The following is a 13284-nucleotide window of genomic DNA, read 5'->3' as shown; positions in this document are numbered from 1 at the left end:
AATTGTTCCATCTTGAAGAAGTAGAAACCCCCTGTGTAAGAGGGGGGAAACAGTACTTTGGGAGCAAAGAAAGCTGGACCAATTCGAATCAGCCTTTGCTTCATGTGGTCAGTAAAAAAATACTTTGAATTCACCTGTTTTATATGGGGAGCAACTTCCACCATGTTCAACCATGCAGTCATAGCCTGAATCATGGAAAAGCAGCATTTACACTCAACACCTTCGGTAAAGACCCTCACCTTTGAAAGTCACCTGAACAAGCAACGCTGCATAGTTGCCCTTTTTTCTTGTGTGATGTTCTAATGTCTTCAAAGTAACACTCCTAAAGAGAAATGACATCTGAGATGTCTCTAGACACAAGAAAGATTTACTTCTATGTATGTGAAAATTATTCACCAGGACCTTCCTTATATCTAGCAATGGCTATGCGAGAGATATTAGCTAAACGTGAATTCAGGTTTCAATCAGGAGAAACACCTTGATGATAAGGATAGATCAAAAATGGAAGGAAATGTTCTAACAGTTGATGGATTCTCCTGCACTGGAAGTCTTCATGTAACCGTCACTCAGGCATCTCTCAGGAATGCTGAGCTCCTGCCTCAAGAGGGGGGTTGCAGCTGTTCTACAAGACCTCCTCCAACCCTGTAATTCCATGAAAACTCATTTCCAAGGTTCACAGTGCAACAGTAAAATCTGATTGATTGACTTCCACTTTTACCAAGCCAACTGAGATCTTAAGTGAAAGTTCGGCTAACCAGAATCTTTTAAACTCAGCTAGACCTCCCTCTCTTGAGATATAAAGTTGCCAAGTTATTGCAAAATATTTAGTCACCTACTGAAATTCTGAAGCTGGCTGAATACAAAATGGCTGAAGCTGGCTGAATACAGGTGCCTTTCAGTTTTAAGCACACAGTACTTCACCACAAGCTGCCCATTAGAGATGGGCACAAATTAAAAAAATGAATTGCTGTAAATTAACTTCCACTTACTTTCAGACTTGCAAGTTATATCACTGATATTCCAGTTTTACAGATCAACTACTGATATGAAATTATTAATCAGAGCTTGGTAGAGTTACAAGGGGTGTGATCGAACAGGACAACAGCTTGCATTTTGGCCTCCTTGTGGCACAGAACTAATGCAAACTATTTCTGAGTGATCTCACAACACATGGGCAATAGTGCTCCAGTTCAAACCAAATCCATGTCCAAGCTGGACCGTCTTTGCTCCAGCAATAGAGCATGGAGGGCCAGACAGGAGCAATTCCCCGACAGACAGAAAAGTCACTTTAAAGAGAGACTGTTCTCAGTAAAGCAACCCTTTCTGGTATGCTCAGATGTGCACCTTTCTTGTGGTCTGATCAGATCCTTTGTTGAGCTGCAACTGCCAAAGAACCCAGAGGGCACAGATCCTGTCCACACAGCCTTGGGGACTCTCATAGCTGTAAGCAAACAAGCTAACTTTTTCAAACTCTGCTATTGATTGCATTTTTAGCTACTGCTCTTTTTATTGGTTTATTGCAGTTTGCTTTTTGAACCGCCTTGAGACCACTGATAAAGCTGTCACCAATTGTCTATTATCTGATTCTTCTATTGGCATCTCAGTGTGAATCACACCTAGAAGAGAATTTCACAGACTTATGAACAAGTACAAACGTCTGAGATCTCAAGTGTCTACTCACAAGGATTAATTCTTTTTAAACTCAATAGAGCTTTCTTCAACATTATTTTCCACTAGAGAGTTGCAATTCAAAAGACTATTTATTTATTTATTTATTTATTTATTTATTCATTCATTCATTCATTCATTCATTCATTCATTCATTCATTCATTCATTCATTTACGTAAAATCATTTAATCCCATCTTTCTCCTTAAAAACAGCTAAAGCTGGTTTACATCATTTAAAGACAATATTTAAACCTAAAAACAATAAGTATACAAATATTATAAAAGAACAAACAAACACCACTCTGACAAAAGGTAAACAAAAACGATACTAAAAGCTCATTTTATTTATTTATTTTATTTCCATACTGCCCATCTGGCAACCCAGGCCACTCTGGGCGATTTACACAATACCATAAAATAACGTATAAAGACAAACAATACAAAAGTGGGCAATAAAATAATATAATCAATACAATATTAACACATGAAAACAGTATCATTCAAAGCAGTAATGCATAACAATCCATTTAAAAATCCCACTTCAGCAGCCAGTCACTGAGGGAAAGTTTGCCTGAAGAGAAAGTTCTTGTGGAAGGACAGCAAAGATGGGGCCGATTTGGCTTCCTGTGGGAGGGAGTTCCAAAGTCCAGGAGTAGTAACAGAGAAGGACCTCTCCCATGTCCCCATCAGATACATCTGTGAAGGTGGTCGAACTGAGAGAAAGGACTCTCCTTGTAATATTAACACCCAAGCAGGCTCATAAGGGGAGGTGCAGTCCTTGAGGCAACTTGAGTCTAAGTCATTTAAGAGTGTATGGGGTAGAACCAATACTCTGAATTGTGCCTGGCAATGGATCAGCAGCCAGTGGAGCTACTGCAACAGGGGAGTTATATGTTCTCTGTAACCAGCCCAGTCAGTGATCTGGCTGATAGTTCTCTGCCCATGGCACAGCTTCGAAAAGGTATTTTTCAAAGTTCAGCCCCCCCCCCCCCAAAAGAATCCCATACCCGGCAAACTCAGTAGGTTTACTGGCAGGGAATTTGGCAGGGAGGATAGTTTTTTCTAAGATGTGGTCCCCGGTTTTGCAGTTCCACCCATTTGGAGCCTTTATGTTTACACTGATATAAAAGTACTTATATTAGATGTGTATGTAGGCAGGTTGGATGCATGTATTGCAGATGGGTGAAGGTGGAGTGCTAGGGTGATTGACAGCTGAATAGCTGAATGGTGATTGGTTAGCCTGATTGGAGTACGGTGAGAGTTGAGAGATTAAAGTGGGGACAGAAGAAAAGAAAGGAGTCAAAGAAACTGTGGAATCTGTAGAAACAGCTAAGTGTAAAGTCAAATGTAAAGAAATAAAGAGGAAGTGTGTGAGAATATTAGCATCAGATACTGTAGATTGTTGTTTTTCACCTCAGCTTAGACTACCTAATATACAGTACCACCCTTTTCTTCTGTCCTGATAACCTTATTTCCCCCGATAAATGTCTTTTGTTTGATTCTTAGAAAAACTCTCTTCTCTGTTTATTCATAAGCAACAATTTAACGATGTTAGGAGTCAGAGAGAGCAGAGCGTGTAACACCCACATCATCTTCAGCAACACAGTACTGAAACTTGAAGAAGAAAACCACAAAGCTGGCAGAATGAAACCTTTTCACTTGACAAGTGAGTAATATTAATTGCAACTAGGACTAGAAGTCACCGTCTGTTTGGCACTGATAAAGGGGCAACCTCAGATGCTTTGGACAAGTTTTGGTGTGGTTGTCCTTTGGGCTGGCACCTAACCTGAGGGCACCAAGAAGAGATGGTTAGATTTTAAGATAAAGGTCCAAGGGCCTTCTGGCTGCCTGGGAAGGATGTAACTTACTAGAGAGTGAAAACTGTGATAAGGGACACCTCTTAGGGGAGATTGCAGCTGGGAGAGTGTCTCAAGGAAATAGGTGTGGTGTTCACCCCTCAAGCCCCCTTGCTTGACCGTCAAGACTCAGAGCACTCGAAGGCAAACAATCCCCTCTTTTACACTGCTGCCACCAGATGATCACTAAATCACCATTACTTCAGGAAGATGAAGATTCAGTTCCACACTTCAAAGTCTTTTAGATATACCTTTTGTTTATTGATTACAGAAATTGATAGTGATTCATGAATATCTTCTATAGGTAAATTTATTATTAACAACAACCTTCTATTTCATAATACACTCCTAACTCTAATCACTCCTCAGATTTTCCCAAACTGCACACTCTATCCCCTTCTCCCCTCTCCCACTCTACTCATATTCTCTCTCTCAGGCTCCGCCTCTTATCACATCTCTCTCGGCTCCGCCTCTCAGCAACATGAATATGCATGAACAGTTAGCATAACAGACATGAACCATTGACATAATAAAGGGGAATGCTACAATAGGGCATTGGGGTCCTCCTGCTCCATGAAGAAGTTCTTGCACAGAGGGGAGTTCCAGAGTTCCACCATCAGAAGCCTTACTGGGGCAAGATAAATCCCAGCTATCATTGCTCCTCCACTCTCAGTACTCTATTAAGGTGTGGTGGACAAAGTGTAGCCCTTGAATGGCATACAGCTGCAAAGGCTGATTTTGTGTCCCTTGGTTCCATTGAACTCCCTTACTCTACCATCCTAGAAATGTCTTAGAATTCTACCTCCACCAAGGAGTCTCCCCTCCCTCCCCCCCACACACACACGTTCTCTAGCATTTTAGTATTTGGGTACTGATTTATTTTCAGCATATTTCACATTACCTATCTGCAAAAGCTATTGAAGAGGAGTAGAAATGATCAAAACTGATTAAAACAGTACAATAGAAACATTAAATCCAACAATAAATCATAATTAAGAAAATCTTTAAAATGACAGTGAAATGACTTGAACAGCCAAGTGGAATGAGATCTATTGTGATGCTTTTTTGAGCCAGTAAAGTAGCTGGAAACCAATCACATCTCTGAGTGGGAACATATTCCACAATTCTAGGGTGATGCTGGATAAAGTCTTCTTCTGCAAGTTTGTCAGAGGGACTTCTGGAACCGATGGTCACCTCAGGAGAACCCTTCCTGCAAACCTTAAAAACTAGACAGATTCCTAAAAAGACAATCAGTCTGTTAGCTAGGTCTGCCTAACAAATTTTCAAAACCTTTGACCAGTAATAACCTCAGAAAATAACCCAATGCAAAGGAAATGGCATGAATCTGTAAGAAAGAAGATAAACTAATACAGTATTAGTCATCCCAGAGGGCAGGCCACATAATAATGGACTGAAGTTACCGGAAGCCAGATTTCAATTGAATACCAGAGAAAATTAACTATTAGAGCATTTTAACAACAGAACCTTAGGCAGCAGTGAATATTCCAACACTGGAAATATTCAAGAGAAAATTGGAGAACAGTCTGTCGAATATACTTTGATTTGTATTCCTGCATTGACCAGGGGGTTGGACTTGATGGCCTTATAGGCCCCTTCCAATTCCATTATTCTCTGATTTGATTATTCACCTGCTGACAGCTGTCACTTGTGTGCTCATTTAAAACTCAACCCATTAGACAGTGTGCCAGTTTCAAGATTAGCAGAAGAGAGAAGGTTTTCTGTTGGATAATTAGAGAGGTGATGTAGCCTGAATTGAGAGTTTTTATTTATTTATTTATTTATTTATTTAATTTCTATGCCGCCCACACTACCCAAAGGTCTCTGAATAATCCACCTGTGCTGCTAGCTCCTAATGCCTGAGATATGACCCTGTCTTTCAGATACAAACTCTAAAAACTCACCTTTGTCTGCACGTACTATTTTTTTGTGTGGGAGGGAAGGGATGTAGCACACAATCTTCAGAAAATGCAAAAATATGTACAGGTTGAGAAATAGGTGCAAAATTGCAAATATGACAAATCCCTTCTGTGTGTTCTACATGCATGACAGTGAACTCATTAAACTAATGAAGGTCATTAAATCCCAAGACTAAAGCAAGCTCCTGCTCAGTTCCTTAGAAAGCTGAGAGAGGAGAAAAGTCAGTTATGCCTGGCATAATTTTGCAAAATGGAAAAGCTGCTTTTAAAAAAAATCTCAATTAGTTTAAGTGTCACATGCAATAATAATTTTACGCTGCAAGAGCAAGCCATTTTCTTCTCTGCCACCTTTTTTTTAGCCGCTCCAATGCTTTTAACAGTAGCTTGACCTGCTGATATGATGCTGATAATGCTTCTGTCTACGATATAAAAAGATTCATCAACTGAATTCTACAAATCACATTACTATTGAAGGGACAGGAGCACTCTAGACTTGCTCTCTCTCTCTCTCTCTCTCTCTCTCTCTCTCTCTCTCTCTCTCTCTCTCTCTCTCTCTCTTCATAATGACCTTGTGAGGACATGTGACTGAAAGTATGATGGATCCAGGATTATTTAGTTACCTTTACTGGTTGAGAAGAATTTTCCTATCTCTTTTGCCCAGTACGTCTATCAAAATACCACAGTAGTTAGTTGTGATCACCCATGATGAAACTGTGAGGTATTTTTCATATGTTACCTTCTTAGAAAAGATTGTTGGTATTTCTTATTGTTTTACTCTGAGCCCCATTTCATGTATTTTGCAATCCACTGGTACCCTAATATGTATCATAAAATGAGAAGTGGGGGAATTAAATATGTGGTAACAGCAGAACTCCAACCAATGGTTACTCTAAACAATTGTTATTGAAATGGATAAAAAAGAAGTGAGGGAAAAGAAATAGCAATTAACCACTGGAATGTTCCTTTAATAAAATTAAAAATAAAATGCATCTGTGTTTGTTTGTGTGTCATTTTATTTTTGAGATATACACACATACACACACAACAGCAAGCAAGAAACAGTAATTCTGTGTATGATAAACAAATATCATTGGTACATAATTTATTACACAACCATCATTAAAAAATAAATTACATTGTTGGTTGTTGCAGGTTTTTCAGGCTGTTTGGCCATGTTCTGGAGGTTTTTCTTCCTAAAGTTTTGCCAGTCTCTGTAGCTGGCATCTTCAGAGGACAGGAGTTAGAACTCTGTTTTCTGAAGATGCCGGCCACAGAGACTGGCAAAACATTAGGAAGCCAAACCTCCAGTACACAGCCAAACAGCCCCAAAAAACTATAAGAACCATCGGATCCCAGCTGTGAAAACCTTCAAGAATACAGTTTGTGTTTGTACTAAGAACAACACCTTTAAAAATGTCTTTTTAGCTAGGATAGCTAGGAAAGCTCATAATCCATTAGCCTTAATTCTCAGATTTTGTCTGGGAAGAAGCTGGGTCTTCCTGTTGCTTCACTCCCATTTCTTGCAATTGTTTAAAAGCATACCTACAGTACAGATTAATAAAAGCTGCAGTTCTCCTCATCCCATCATCATTGGCTTTCCTGCTTTGTCAATAGTGGAAGTAGTGGGGTTGTCCCCAATAGGGATAAGGTATTTTAGAGGACTATTTCAAGCCTGAGGGGAAGAAGTTGAATAGGGAAAGGGCCATTTTGAAGTATAGTAATTCCATTTGAATGACCTGTCACATGTATAACTTTTTCTGCATACAGATGCAATGTTAGGGTGTTGTTTCAGATAAGTCCCCCTCCTTAATCACCTAAAAGTTCATGTAGAGCCAGTGCAGAGCTGATAAGCAGATATCAGATTTGGGAAGCTGTCTTTCCAGAGAGACGCCTTGGCTTCCAAAGAAGATGTGGTGTCTGACTGGCAGGAATCTAGGTCTAAAGGTCTGGATTTTTATTACTACTTGTGTTTTCCATTTTTGTGTTTTTCCATTTCTCCAATGCCTCCACAGATTAGTCCAAGAATTCCAGGGGCAGCTCCATATGTTCCTAAAGCAATTCCATGAAGCCAGTATCAGGAGAGAAGGAATACTAGTTGCCAGCAACTATTTTTGCCACGTAGACAAAGATAATGGAGTGCTTTATTCTCCATTTTATCCATTAGGCTGCAAAAGCAGAGTAAAGAGTCATTCACACTGGAACAAAGTGTTACAAAGTGGAATCAAGTGATGTCTTTAAAGGCGTATGGGAAACACAATGGCCAGAATGCATGCTTCATTGTGGAAGAAGCCACTTATGTAACTTTTTCAACACTGTCAAGTTTTCTCTCTCAACCTTGGCAAATTAATTTACTTTATGTTTCTATGCCCCCCTGTTTAAATGTTCTGAATGACTGTTTTGCCTGCCTAACTAGAATACCATTTGAATGTTCTCTGAAACAAGGTCCAACACAGAAGAATGGAACTGCATAGAAAACAGCAGTGTTGCCACTTTTAGCAACTCAGCTTGGAGCAAAGTCAGCGAACCAAGTATATTACTCTGTGAAAATACGAGGCAACTTTCGTTCCTGCCCAAAAATACCCTAATTTACCCTAATGTTCTTTCTTCCCAGTTTTCCCCTAGTGATCAGATCTCCCTTGGCTTAGACCCCATGCTGAGATGAATGAAAGCTTGCAGAGTTCAGAGTGCTCTGGCCTTAATGCTAACCTCTCATTAAGACACATGAAATGGTTGATTTGATGCGGTAAAATTGTGGGCAATGAAGGAGCAAATACTTGTGCTCCTGGCATGTGAATAATAAGCTGTGCCTTTAAGCCATTTCAAATTTTAGTCATTTAGCTAAGTCCTCATTTAGAAAACATCATCCTGGCTTCATCCCTTTTGGTGCCAAGGACTAAATGTAGATTAAGAGAAAGGGTGGGGACGGAAACATTTTCCTTTGTTTTAATTTGCTATTTGTTTAAAATGCGTAGTGTAGTTGCTGGAATTCTAATAGATCTATGCAGACAGTAGGAGTTGCAGTGATTCGCAGGGTCGAAACATGAGAAATGTTTGATTAGCAAGAACTATGACATCACCTACCCCAGGCCAATTTCTCTGTTTTTTCTGAGCTTAACTGCAGTCCACACGATAGTTCAACTCTCCTGGCACTAACATGTGATGTGCTGAATTTTGCAGGGCTTGGGAAGAGTACTTTTTGGACTACAAAGTTGGGGGTTTTGAGAGTTGTTCTCTAAAACAATAACTGTTACACACACAGACACAGACACAGACACAGACACAGACACAGACACACACACCCTACAAAGCATTACTAAACAGCATATCTGCCTTTCAACAGAAATCCATCAGTAAAAATCTCTCCTCTTTTACAGGAAAGGTGCAACTGAGGGTGTGACTACACAGCAAGGAAAATATGCTTAGATCCCAGTGTGATCTCTAGTTTTTCAAAGCCAGTCACTGCTGGTTTCCTTGAGTGAAATCACAGTTGTCTAAAAGAATACAACACATTTTTCTTTTCACTGCAAGCACCAGCACCTTTGATCTGACAAGGTGTTAATTGGTAATGGCCACTTTTTTTAAAAAAAAGTGTTATTTTGAAGAGGCATTAGCACTATTATTTTTAGCACTAACTTTTAAAGCCATTTTTAAAAACTATTTTAAGACAACATGTGCTTGCCTGAGAAGTGCCACTTTGTGTCAGATCAGGCAATCACACAAAGCAGAAAGTGGAGTAAAGCAATGTCAGCACAAAGCAAAATTAGAAACAACTATTGCTGGCTGAACTAAAGAAGACAATTACCCTCTAAAAAGAGATGATTCTCCACCGGGCCTCCCTTTCCCCCACCCCCATTGAGCTGTGTGTCATCTAGTCTCCGTTTCTGAGATACAGTATTAACTTTAATGAGACATTAACTCGATTTCCTCTGTGTCAGATCTGATGCAAACCACAGAGTAATGGCCAGTGTAGATGCCCCTTAACTTACTATCTTCTGAATTTCCTTTCCTTTTCCTCAGTGTATTTAAACCCAACTTGATGGTGTTTGTTCAAACTGAAATGCAGCTCAGAAAAAGCAGAATGTGATAAATATGAGCCCAAGTCAAATTGGCCTAGTGTATGTGAATTTCCCCCAAGAACCCTAAACATTTATAATAAAAGCGCTCACAGCCATCCTTCGGCATTGCCCTTGAGTCTGATAAACTATTGTGGCAAAGAGGCTTCATTTGGTTTCATTTTGTCTTGTTGGAGGAAAAATTCTTTTGAATGTAAAAGAATGCTTCTCCTTGAAGAATTGTTCCAATTTTGTCACTCCCCAACATACCTCATTCACGTAGTTAAAATAGAGATTAAAAAAATATATTCTGGCAAAGTATCATTCCTTTCCCTCTACTTTTACTTTGCAGAAGCTAGAAAACTATTCATACCAGACTCCATTTTTTACATACATCTGAACATTTCCTTAGAGACCTATATGTTGATCTAGTTGAACATGATGGAAATGCACATGGTAGAGACTGCATTTCTTATTTCCCAGATGGCCACTCCACATGTTACATAGTGACGACTCAGATGCACCACTGAAATCCACTTCACACTCCATGGAGCAATTAGTGATCTTATTAGCTATGGCTACATCAATTCATGTAGCACATCGAGAAAGGGCAGCTCCATGTCCTTAAGTATATACAGTAGTTGGCAATTGCCAACGGGTATAGTCTGGAGAGTTACGTTTTAATAGTAATTGATTATATTTATAGTTCAATTCCTCTTCCCCTAACAGTAAGTTAATATTATACTTGCATTCATATTTGCAATAGCCAAAATTTTGTTTCTGATTTGTGCTTGAGCATGTGAAATGGCGTATCCTTGGTGGCAAATTGCTGCTTAGTGATGAGGTGCTGTTTGTGTTCCTGAATCTAATTGTGCAACCAGACATGCACCCAGGAATGTAACCAATAGGTTGACTGGAACTGCTGGATAGCTCAGTAACTTGGATATCTGGCTGCAGAGCTAGCGGTTGGGAATTCAGTCCCACGCTGAGCCTCCTTGACAAAGGTTGGACTCAATAATTCATAGGGTCCTTTCCAGCTATCCAGGTCTCAGATGATGATGATGATGATAGAACACCAATTTGATATCAAGACTTATGGAATTTCCCTTACACAAGCAGAAAATGGAAAGGAGATTCTGACCAATATTTAGTTAACAGAAGTAACTGAAAAAAGGGTTGTTGTTTTTGTAAAAAAAATACACAAAGTTACAGTCACTCTTGCACAAAGAGTGGACTTGTCCCTCATTATAAAATAGTTATGATGTAACTTCGTTGTGCCTTGTTATTAACAAGACAATTAATTACAAGCAACACATGGTGGTCAATGGTAAAATTAGAATCAAGATACAAAAAAGATAGGACGGTGGGTTTCTCTGAGGGTAAAGTCCAAGTGGATAGACTGTGGATATATACGGATGAAAGAATACAGTGGTGCCCCGCATAGCGAGCGCCCCGTTTAACGACAAATCCGCATAACAACGTGTTTTTTGCTATTGCAAAAGCGATCGCATTGTGACGTTTTCAATGGCCAAAAATCACATTGCGATGATCGGTAAGTGACGATAAGCATTTCGCTTACCGATCTTCACATTGTGATGTTTTAAAAACAGCTGATCGGTGGTTCCAAAATGGCCACCAGAAAAAAATGGCCACCTGCAGCGTTTCCACGTGGTTTCCCTCACATACCAGGTGGCGAAAATGGCGGCCGTATGGAGGATTTCCACATAGCGGTGAGTTTTTCCCCGATAGGAACGCATTAAACGTGTTTTAATGTGTTCCTATGGGGTTTTTAGTCCCGCATAGTGACGAATCCGGATAGCAACGATTTTTTCAGAACGGATTATCATCACTACTGTAATTTTAAAAAATGTACACATACTTATTAGAATGTGATCTAGAAGATTAGAGGGTGAAAGAGACAATGGTAACATGGGCAAAAAAAATTTGGATACAGTGTGGATCTCGATGATTGGACTAAGATGTGGAAAGAAAGTTGTAAGATGTTTAAACCAGTAAATCTCAGAGAAAATATCCTTAAAATGGTCTACAGATGGCATTACACACCTGTAAGATTAGCAAAAATATCAGAGGGTAAGAGCAATATATGTTGGAAGTGTAAAAAGAATGTAGGAACTTATTATCATATGTGGTGGACATGCAAAAAGGTCAAAAATTATTGGACACAGGTATGGGACTTAGCAAAAAAAATCACCCAGCAGAAATTAGATATAAAACCTGAAATGGCATTGTTGAATGTCATATCAGGAATCAATGATAATAAATTGAAGCATTGTCTTATGTATATACTCACAGCAGCTAGATTACTCTGGGCCCAAAAATGCAAAACCGAAGAGGTTCCGACGATAGAAGAGTTGTTAAAGAAGCTATGGGATATAGCGGAACTGGACACTCTTTCAGAAGCACTACAGGAACAGCCAAGAGACTACGTAAAACAAAGCTGGGAACTAATATATTCTTGGGCCCAGAAGACAGGAGCGTAGGGCAAAGTTTATGATGCGTGTATGCTTACTCAGTATATACTGGAAATGAAATTGGGGGAGCAGAGAGGTTAACGAGGCTGGAGTCTCTGACTCCAAAGGGGGGAGGGGTTAGTTTAACTCGAGGGGTTAGGTTTTTTTTTCTTTTTTCCCTTTCTTTTTCCCTTGTCTCTTATTTGTCTTGCTTTTTTTCTGTGTAAAATAAAATAAATTATTTTTAAAAATTACAAGCAACACATTATTTGATCCCAGTTACAACTGAAACTCTATCCAGGGGTTCAAATGTAACCAGGAACAAATAAGTAATCCAAATTCCCCAAAGAATGTCCCTGAATGTTTAGGGGAAAAGACTTTGTGCTTCATGGACAGATAGGCAGAAAACAAGAACAGGGAAGATAATAAATAAATCATGAAAATTGGCTCCATTCATACTTATTAGAGAATTCCAGCCAACCTTAACAGCTATATCTGTACAAACTCCCATACAAAACAGAACATCAAGGCATACCTGATACTTTGGTAACAGGAGTAGAACACACATCCAAGAAGGTTAGGAAAAAGGGAGAATTTGTGGATTCATGGGCTTGGCATACTAACATCTCCATAGCTTGAACCATGAGGACAACACCTGGCTATTGGCCCTCCATTTTGGAATGCTCCATCCTCTTTCTTCTATAAGTGCCACTATGGAAACTGTCGTAAATGCATGAAGCCCATAAATGCAAAGAAATATCTGTTGCACTGACATTGTACATTTTGATGGTTATTTTGGGGTTTTTGGGCTCTTTGGGCATAATCTGAAGGTTGTTCTTCCTGACGTTTCACCAGTCTCTGTGGCCGGCCACATCTGAAGATGCTGGCCACAGAGACTGGTGAAATGTCAGGAAGAATGACCTTCAGAACACAGTCAAAGAGCCCAAAAAACCCACAACAACCATCAGATCCCAGCTGTGAAAGCCTTCGAGAATACATTGTACATTTTCATACGTTTCTCCACAGCACATAACAAAGGGTGAGGCTCTAGTGTGGAAGGGGACAAATCTCTCAAACATAGTTTGATTGTAGGAACTGAATAATGGGGGCACTAGAGGCAAACTACATGTTACAAATAACCCATCATTAGAAAGGAAAATTCCTTAACCACAGAAACCAACTGATTATCACAGCAGGAACTTTTGTCACCTCACATAATCTGCAGATTCTGAGGCCGCTCTTTTTGCGATCAGTTTTTCATTTGGGCTTCTCTGGGCAAGTCCCAGACAGGAAAGTCTG

This window comes from Pogona vitticeps, chromosome 3, assembly GCF_051106095.1.
Source record: "Pogona vitticeps strain Pit_001003342236 chromosome 3, PviZW2.1, whole genome shotgun sequence".
Taxonomy (NCBI): domain Eukaryota; kingdom Metazoa; phylum Chordata; class Lepidosauria; order Squamata; family Agamidae; genus Pogona; species Pogona vitticeps.
Note: the sequence above shows the minus strand (reverse complement) of the source record.